A 10,985-nucleotide genomic window follows, 5' to 3' on the forward strand; every position below is an offset into this window, starting at 1 on the left:
CCTCTAGGATTTCCACTCACCACTATCACACTGCTTGATCTCTTCGCACAAATATCACTAGCAAGATTTTGATTGCCTTAGGTCACTCAAGAGCTCAAGAATGTTCACAAGAAAGCAAGGTAAATGAAATGTATTGTCATTTCCTTATTTATCCATTGAGGTTTATCGGTGCTTCGATACAATGGCTAGTTTGAACAATTTGCAACTTAAGATACACTGATTTACTTTTTCCTAGTTGCTTGTTACCGATATCGGTACACAAACAACATGTATACTAACCCGCAAGACATTTATCAAATAAGAGCTTTAAACAAACTTTTATGCATCTCAACTATGCAAATAGACATAACCTCATATCAGTCGAGGGGATTCAATAATGATCTTACCATATGTTCTCCTCCTGAGCATCGGTATGCCTAGTTTGAAGAGGATATGTCATCATCGGTGGATGATGACTTAGTTTGAGAAGGATTCTCTCCTTCTTTTCTTTCTTCCTTCTTAATCAATGTCTTTTTCATTTCATTCCTCACCTCTTCACCGTCTTCTTTCCTTTCAAATAATTTTGCCCTTTCTTCTTGCCAAACTGGTTCCTATCTTCAAACCAGTTGTAGGATTGGTTGATGCATCCTTTGGCTAAGTGAACGATCTTATGGCAATTGAAACATGCCATACCAATTGTCCTCCATGGCCCTACATTATTTCTGTAACCCATTCTCATTTTGCAATTTGTTGCACCATGACCAAAATTACCACAAGTGGAACAGGTGGCATTGAAATGATTACTCCTTTTATTAGGTTTAGCTAGTTTGAATGGTGAACTTGATGCATTTGACTTGAACATGCATTCTTCAGCTTTGTGTCCATATTTATTGCATGTAAAGAAATATCCATTAAAGCTTCTTCTATTAGACATGCTACTAGATCGAGATCTACACTTATAAGCAGTGTGACCATACTTGTGATAGTTATAGTGATAATCCTCAAATATGAAAGACTTCTTTTGACTGACTGGTTGATTTCTATAGACATCAGACTTATGACTCGGTTTACCACAATGATTGCAAGAAGGTTTAGAAAACTTCATACCTTTCATTCCTAAATTGTTCCTTTTATTATTCTTCATCCTTTTGGATTTAGATGATTCTCCAATTTCCATAGGACCTGTACTAGAGTATCCAAGACCAGTTGTCTCCTTTTTTCTCCTCTGAGCTTTTAATTGTTCATCTATCTTCTCAGAGCTTTCATTGAATTTTCTCCGCTTTTCATTTCTCTCATTTGCATCTTTCAACTCATTTTTGAGTTGTTCAATCTTTTTCATCATCTTTTCCTTTTCCTCTACTTTGTCATGCAGATGCTCATGCATGGCTTCATTCTCCTGAGTGAGAATTTTGATTTCTTCATCTTTTTCAATGATTGTATTATTCTCTCTTAGGGCTTCTTTAGCAAGCCTTTTGGATTTTTCAGATTTTGATACAACTTCTTCTACATCTCTTTTTCTTTCATCTGCTATACTACTGGCTTCTCGTATTTCAGTCATTCTCAGGGCGTGACTTTCATGCTCTCTTTTCAGATCTATGATTTCTTCAGTAAGCTTCTTGTTCTTTTCCATTAGTTCTGAGACTGCTTCTTCTGCTTCTTCAGATCCACTCTGCTTAGAGAGCTAATCTATGACATCTCGACTCTCACTTATTTGTAGAGATAGTTCCTTCCTCTTAGCAAGTGATTTTCTCAGTCTCTCCTTCAGCTGAGCAATCACTTCATTAGCTTCATCAATCTGCTTCTAATACTGGTATTCCTCCATGATCTTTTTCCTCAAGCTGTCAAACTTTTCTTTAGAGGACCCTGGCTCTAATACCAATTGTTAGTATTAACTGATGACTGAGAGGGGGGGTGAATCAATCATAATAGTTTATACACAATTCAAACTTTCAAACTAACTGGTCTGCAACTATCCTTCCAAATTAACTTAAACATTACATTAACCATGAAAGAAAATAACATAAAAGAAAAGAGATTTGCATACACAAATAAGCATCACATAACACCATAAATTATACGTGGAAACCCTTGGTTGGAGGGAAAAAAACACGGTGGAGATAACCCACAATCTCTTTTACTGCAGTGAAAAAGAGTGCCATGTTAAGAGCTTACAATCAGTTCCTTCTGAGAATATCAACCTGTTAGAAGTGATTGGTTTCCGGTTAAGAATACCTTAGAACTTGTTAAAGTTCACCTTGCTAAAGGATTTTACAGCTTCATATTAGAAGTGACTCTGTTAAGAGATTTTACATAAAGAACTGGTTAAGGTTCACCCTGTTAAGGGATTTACAATGTTGCAATTGTTAGAAGGCAACAAAGATGATTGATCTGTCTATTGACACTACTACTGTCTCATAGATCCACTTTGCATTCTTTGTTCTTTTGATTGGTGTCAGCTTCACCAATTCATACCTATATCCCCTACACTTTGTTCTCTACACCTTTTACTCTCTCACAGATATTTTTCACATCAACAATAACACAATCAACATGAATGATGTGAGTATATTAGCCTTTAGTTCTGGTGCCAACTTTCCCTCCAAAAATCAAATTTAAAAATCTGTTATCATGCCTCAAATTGCTCTCCAAAAATCATTCCAGGAATATAGGTTAAGACAACAGTTCATACCGAAAATTTCACAGGTGGAAAAGGGAAGACTACCGGTTTAACTAGATGTTATCTGGATGTTTCCAAGTTTGTCGATTCAGCCTCCTGTGATGCCAGTTGTCGCCTATGTACCGGTCCAATTCTACCTAACCAGTTACTTCCTGTATACTAGTCTATTTTCTACTTAGCCGATTGACCTCCTGTGTAATGATCTATTCACTACTTAGCTAGTTGACCTCCTGTGTGCTAGTCTACTCACTGCTTAGCCGGTTAACCCATGTATACCGGTCTATATGCTTAGCCGATTAACCCCTGTATACTGGTCTACTCACTTCTTAGTTGGTTAACCCCTGTATATCGGTCTACTCACTGCTTAGTCGGTCAACACCTGTATATCAGTCTACTCACCGCCGATAGGAATAAGGACTCTTGTTCTTTAACACTTACCCTTTACTCCTTTACCGATGAACTATGGAGACTTAGAAGATGATGTTGCCAACAATGACAACCATTTCACCAGTCATACAAAATGCATCATAATGCCAACAATGTAAACATTCTTGAATGAAGATTTAGAGGAAGAAGTCTACATAGAGTAGTTGGATGGCTTGTAGTTGATAGAGGAACCAAAAATAGTGTGCAGAATAAAAAATGCATTGTATGGCCTCAATCAAGCTCCTAAGGCTTGGTATGCAAGGTTGGTTAGGTACTTACTTCAACAAGGCTTCAAGAAAGGTACAACAAATATCAATCTTTACTTTAAGGTTGAGGAAGAAAATATTTTGATAGTGTAAATGTTGATGACATTATCTTTGGTGGAGATGATGGTGTATGTAAGAAATTTATAGAGGAAATAGAGAAATAATTTGAGATGTCAATGATTGGTTAATTATCTTTCTCTCTCAGACTTTGTGTTGCTTAGCTAGATGATGGTATCTTTATTTCTCAGGATAAGTATGTTAAAGAGGTGTTAAAAAGTTTGGTATGGAGAATTCCAAACCAATGAATACCCCCATGGCTATCAATTACCAATTGAGTAAGGATGATGAGTCTCTAGGACCTACTCAAACTCACTATAGGTATAAGATTGGAGGACTGTTATACTTGACTACTTGTAGACCTGATATTATGCATACGGTGTGTATGGTCGCCAAATTTCAAGCTAATCTTAATAAATCTCATTAAAAAACTGTTAAAACAACATTCAAATATGTGAAAGGGACTCCAGATTATTGTTTGTGGTACAAGAAGGATAGTGATTTCTCTTTGAAGGATTATATTGATGTTGATTGAGATAGTTGTGTAGATGAAAAAACAAGTACTAGTGGTAGTACATTTTTCTTGGGAGACATTAGTTTCTTGGTTAAGTAAGAAACAAGATTCAACATCCTTATCAACAATAGATCTTGAGTATAATGATGCAACATCCTATTGCACTTAGGTGATGTGGATGAAGCAAACATAAAAAGATATCAAGGAGATGTATGATGTGTCCATACCTATTATGTGTGATAATACAAGTGCTATAAACATATCAAATAATTTGGTGATGCATTTAAGGTCTAAACACATTTCTATTCGGTATCATTTTCTAAGAGAGAAAGAAGTTAGATTAAAATATGTTCCCATAAAGAATCATACTGCAAATATATTTACTAAGGAACTTTCAAAGGACAATTTTGAGTATCTCAAGTAGAAATTAGGGGTCATTGCACCTCCTCCTAATTAGGTGCATAAGTTGGTGCATCTATCTAGGAGGAGAAATTCAAGGTATATCCTTTATTTGTGTTTTCTACTCTTAGGGATAACATTTAGCGTATAAGTATGTAAGAAGAAAAGAAAACAGAAAGGGAGAGATAGTGCAGATGAATAAGAATGTAGAATCAAGTGAAGACATGTGCCATTTGTCCTTTATGTCAAAGGGGGATATAATACAAATACAAAGAGAAATAATATCAAGAGAATATAGATACAAAGAAAGATACTGTATAGTTGACTATTTTTGTCAAAAAGAGAGAGGATATAGAAAGGGAGAAGTACAATTGAGAAAGATATTGTAGATAATCTAAATTAAATTATATGTGTGTTTCCACCAATGAAAAAGGGGGATATTGTTGACAGTTTTTGTCATTGATCTCAACTTGTAGCTCATGTGGTGTCATTCGGTATGATGATAGTCAAAGTATGGGGAGATTATTGAAAGTTGTTGTTGGGTGTTGTCATATGGATAATGGTTGTAGATGCCTAGTGTTATGGATGTCCACCATCCTAGTGTCTGATGTCTATATTCAGTATGTTTTACTGATGTTGATAATGTGCTTGTTGGAAAAGATGGTATAATGTTGATCATATATTATTGAGATGAGGATTAGATGCATTAAGATGGGGATTAGAAGAATGGAAATGATATCATATTTATATGTGAGTATGAAGTACTAAGATGAAGATTAGAAGCATGGCAATAAAGTGGATGTGCTTGTGATGATCTTGTGTATGCTAGAAGATGTTAGTTTATGATGTTTTCAAGATATTTTGTTATTTAAAAGATTGATGAAGTAAGTAATTATAGGAATATATGTTGAAGATAGTTTGGGAGAATGCTTTGCACTGTTCTGGATTCCTTTATATTTGATGATATGGTCTTGTGGACTTGAACATAATATGTATGCTCTATGGACGTTGCACTCCTATATTTTTATGTCCACGGTGTTGTAACTGATGTGGTTGGTAATTGTAGTTTGTTGGTAGTCTAGTTGTCTGGTAGATTGGTCCAAAAAAATATGTGCATTTCTTTTCATCGATGTTTTTATTGATTCATCTTAGAGGACATTCCTGTAATGTTTGTGTTGTGTCATATATCAAGTTTTAGGTGTGGAAGTGTTATGGAAGAATAGATAATGATGTATTGTGTCTTCTAGCCTTCTAGAATGAAGTGTTTTGTATTTGTTTGTGTCACGCCAACATATTTTGATGTGATAATGAGAAATAATTATTTGGAAATTTTGTTGGGTTTTCAAGGAACGTCCTTATGTTCTTCACATGATGTTGTATGATCTTTTTGGTGCTACATTATGTTTGGTGTTATTTGTTCAAAGTAATTGCTCGGTTTTAACTGACATAATTTGTTCTCTTGCTTGCACTATGTCCTTAAGGGTCTATTCCTACATTAGAGATTGTGTTAAGAAGTATTTGGGTCCTACTTTTTCTTTTGAAGATCCACATTGAGTTAATTCATTTGGAAGATATGTTTTTGGGTCGATTGGTTATTTGCTACATGGTTTATGTACATGGTACCTTGTTGTATACTTTGGAGGACGTGTGCCTACATGTGTGATGTTTGGGACCACTTAGAAAGATGTAAAATGATTTTTTAAAGTCCTATATATCTCTTGGATTCAACCACTTTCACTATAATTATGTCTCGTGGCCGACTTGATCAGACTTATTCTTGTCCCTTGTTTTGGCCAACTTAATTTATCTAGTTTTTTATATTCCAGATCATTTACAAATATTTACTCATACAAGCATCAACATGAGACCATTAAAAGCATTTAAGAGAACAAAAATGACACTAATATTTTCTCATTTCGAACAACCACAATCATGACACTAATATTTAGCTCATTTCGAGCAACCACACTAGAATCAACCTATGGAAGACCAAGAGTCACAAATTAGAATCCACTTATTAGAAGCCACCTAAAAACTAGAAGCCAACTATGGAAGGCTAAGAGTCACAACTTTTAAATCCATATTATATGTCCCTTTGGGATTTGAACTTTGATCTCTGCAATGAGAACTCAATGCTTTAACCAATTGAGCTCAATCCCTTGGACAACTTAATTTATATTTTGTAATGAAGACAATGATATATATAGAAGATCAAATCAATGTGAATGTGTGATGTGAATGTATAAATTAGGGTTCTTACATGATCATATCAATTGTAGAGTATGTGATGCAAGGTTGAGGTAGACAAAGTGTGCGATGAATATTTTTGAAATTGGTCCCTTAAGACAAAGATTCAAGGGCAGCTTCATGCCTGGAGATTGCTGGAGGCAATATGTTGAAGGCTTATTCATCTTGATTCATATATTTATCTACCTTGATCAAAGGTAGTGAGTCTCCTTAGTAAAATATTTGTATCTTACCCTGAGATAATGTGTTTCAATTTGTAAGTCCCTTGTATCTTGCGTTGGGGTGGTGGGTCTCAACCTACAAGTCCTTATGAGAAGTGAGCTTCCTTGGCAATGTGCCTAAAATAAATATTGTAATCTTGTTCATATATTGTTAGTTAATCTCAACATGGGTTTTCCCTCTTTGAGTTTTCCACGTAAATCTAGTGTTTTGTTGTGTATGGTGTACATTGCTTATCTTTTATTATTGCCAATAAGATTGATATTATGTTAATATTGATTTGTGGCATAAAGTTAAGTGATTGATCAAGACCAATTCACCCTCTTCTTAGTCTTGGGGTGTCTTTAACAATCTTTAGAAAAATTAGAATTCATAAGAGTTGGTGTTGTTGCTAAGGATTATTTTATGCTTTCAAATCTTCTTTACCCCTTTCGTGTCCAACTCAAAGGTGTATTCTCCTTCAACATAGATGTTAGTGGCTTCAATAAATCAACAATATCAAGTATAAACCTTTGAACCAAGTTGATTCTACCAAGGAAAATTTGTAGGCCCTTCTTAAGAGCTAATAGAGGTAAATCCAATATAGGTCTTGTTCTTTTAGGATCAATGCTGGCACCATGCTTGGAGATCACATGACTAAGGATTTTACCTTCATGAAAAACTAAAATACATTTTTGGGTGTTTAATGATACACTATATTGTGTGCACCTTTCTAAAACCTTCTTCAAATGGGAAAAATGTTTCTTATCATCCTTAGAAAAAAATAAAAAAATTTATCTAAATAAACCAACTCTATCTTATGCATTGAACCCTTAAAATCCATATCCATGACTCTTTGAAAAGTTTCTCCAATATTGGACAAATCAAAAGGCATCTTCTTGTAAGTCATTCTTCCCCATTTGGTGGTAAAAACTATCTTATATTAGTCTAATTACTTGAACAAAATTTGATTATAACCAGAATATCTATCAAGTAAAGAAAGCCTCTCAAAATTTGAAAGAACTTGTTAGATTCGTTCAATGGAAGAAATCAAGTAATGGTCTTGAGTGAGACTTTGTCAAGGTCCTTGAAATCTACACACAATCTAATTTCTCCACTCTTTTTACTTATAGGTACTAAGTTGGAGACCCAAGAAGTATGTTTGATTGGAAATGTAATGCTATCCTCTATCAACCTGCTCAACTTCTTTTTCATATGTGGTTCATGCTTGGGATTAAGGGGTCTTTATTTTTTCCTTATTGGTTTTGCACTAGGTTCAAACTCAATAGTGTATTGGACAATTTTGAGGTAAAAACCTTTTAAATTGGAGTATTCCAAAGAAAAAATATCACCAAATTCTTGACAAGGCAATTTGAAATCTTCTTTTTCTCCATAGGTACATACCTTTCCTAGCTTGAGAAGCTTACCTTTGATGATTTTTACCTCTTCACAATACTCTTCTTTGAATTGTATGTTGTATTTTTCTTTTCTCACTTGGTCATTGAGTTGAAAATGGAATCTAAGGTGACTAATCCCCTTGGCAACTTGTTTCTTTTCATTAGTTGATTTAATCTTCATATTTTTGTTGCAATTTTCCTTGATTCCCAACTATAATCTCAACTTCTTCTTGGAATAAATTCATTATTTGTTCATTGTCAAACACTTGCTAATGAACATTTTTATCATGTATAGAAGGTCTTACTTCTACCTTAACATATTGTTGTGTCTTACTATTGTTGATGTAACTTGGCATGTCGTATTGGGTCCCTATTGCAGCTAACCTATCAACATCTTTATTATGATTTTTAGGTATGAAAAAAATTTAAAAGCATTCAATTCCTCAATTATATCCCATACCCTATTCTTATAAGACTTTAAAGCATCATTCCTTGTAACATGAAGGTCTCTTACCTAATTTACAATGAGTTCACTATACCCAAATACCTGAATACATTTGAATTTTCTCTCTTTCCCATTCCAAGCCATGGATCAAAGATTCATACCTTGCTATATTGCACTTTTAGGAGATAAAATAATTGCACCTCCACCTTCAGCTAGATTCATACCTTCATGAGATAAAATAATTGCACCTCCACTAGCACCATTTTTGCTCCTTAAGACAACAAAATACATCTTCAAATCTCCATTAACTTGTTGTTTAGATTGTTGTTCATCACTTTTTCAATGTTAGGCATCACCAAATTAGTTTCATGCATTAAATATACTTCGAAACCTACGTGTTCCACTTGTTGCTTTTTATTTTTTGACCATCTTTAGCTACCAACTCATCCAACAATATATCAAGTATGTCCTCTATTAGGGTGTTATGTTCTTGGGCTACAGATTTCTCTTCATGGTCAAACATTGTGTAGTTATAATTAAAAACACTTGGCACATATGTTTCAATATTGTCTTTTCCTATAGGTTCTAATTTATAGTCACTTTAGTGTCATACCTAGTTCTAAACATCATATGTGGCCAATCTAAAGATAGAAAACCACCAGTTTTAGCAATGAAATCCCTGAATAGACAAAGGGAAAATTCTTGTGGTAGCTCTACATAGATGAAATGGAGAAGTTTTGGCATGCATGTAAGGTAAGAATCAACCCTTTAATTAGTCTAATTGTGTTATCAAAGGTACCATAAATCCCTTTTCAAGTGGTTGATAATCTAAACCAGTTTGTCTATGATTTGTTTATGCATCACAAAACTACTTGCACCTGAGTCAGTCATATATTTGTGTACTAGATGATCACCAACGATCAAAGAGACATGAAAAGGGGATGGTTTGAACTCTTTTGTTTGTTATCAAACACTAGTCTTGGAAGTATTTGTGAGCACTACCTTACCTTAGGTTGTTCTTTGAATGACTCATTAGATGCACTTAGACTTGACACGATAGATTGGAGAAGAGATTTTTATCTTGGGATATTAAATGGGGAAACACTAACCTTTGGAGCAATAAGTCTTGCCATGATCTGATTTCTTGGCAAGATATGCATATTTTTTCTAATAGATGGACAAACAACCTCAGGAATTGCATTAGGCACTTGGTGTGCTTTGAGAGGACCTTTATTAGCATGTTATTCTATATCAATATATCTTTTCTTACTTCTTGTGTTGGTTACATTAAGTCGAATTTACCCCACAAAAATCTTCAACTTGCCAATTCAAGAGAGTTGTTGTTGGAGATTGTGGTGATTGATATTTATGTGTTGTCATTGATGTCAAACCTCAGTGGTGTGTTGTCATTAATGTAGAGTGTATACAAGTGTTAAGGATATAGTAAATATGGTTGATGATCATTCTATCAGATGTGTGTTGTCATTGATGTTCTTGGTTGGATGTCCACACTCATGGTGTTGATGTCTATATTTAGTATGATGTTTTTGATGATGTGTTGAGGAACATTAATGGTGATGAAGTTCATGATCGGATGTCATGACTTGTTTGTTAGCTGAGATGTTATTATAATGATATCATATTAAAATGAGGATTAGAAGCATTAAGATGATCATTAAAAGTATTACGATGAGGATTAGAAGCATGGTGTTCAAGTGCATATGTTGTTGATGATCTTTTACATGCTACAAGATACTGTTGTATCTCTCTTGTTGCTCCTAATAGAGAAAATGGTGCTGCAAAGGTGATTTGATCTCTACAAATTGAAGAAGTGTGAAAATGTAGGAAAGTGTCATGAAGACTATCTAGAAGAGTGCTCTGCATTCCTTTGCATTTGAAGATATGCTCTTGTGGTTTGGAGTCTAACTTACATGTTTTAGGGATGTTACACTCCTATCTTTCAGATCATTAGTGTTGTCGTAGAGGTTCTTCCGTAAATGCAGTTGCAAGTTGGTTGATTATTAGGACTAGTCTAGAAAATGCTTTGCATTTCTCTGCATTGTTGTTTTTTTATACTGTGTGTGTGAAAAGTGGATCGTATATGTATCTGGAATACACAACACTTCAATTAAGTCATTAGATTAGTAAATCAATCAACAATGAACAATAAACCATCACAAAGCGACCTATTGCTTCTAGTAGATGAGAGTTTAGTCTTGCTCTCAGATTTTTATATGCAATACCAGTGACTCGACAACACCTAAATGAAGGATTTAATTTGTATGAGCATTAAATTGAGCTAAAATGGATGCAAGATATGCAAGATTAATAAATATTAGGCTAACATGATTCAACTATGAATGAATATTTAAGCTAAATG

Source organism: Cryptomeria japonica, chromosome 5 (genome assembly GCF_030272615.1).
Source record: "Cryptomeria japonica chromosome 5, Sugi_1.0, whole genome shotgun sequence".
NCBI classification, from domain to species: Eukaryota; Viridiplantae; Streptophyta; class Pinopsida; order Cupressales; family Cupressaceae; genus Cryptomeria; species Cryptomeria japonica.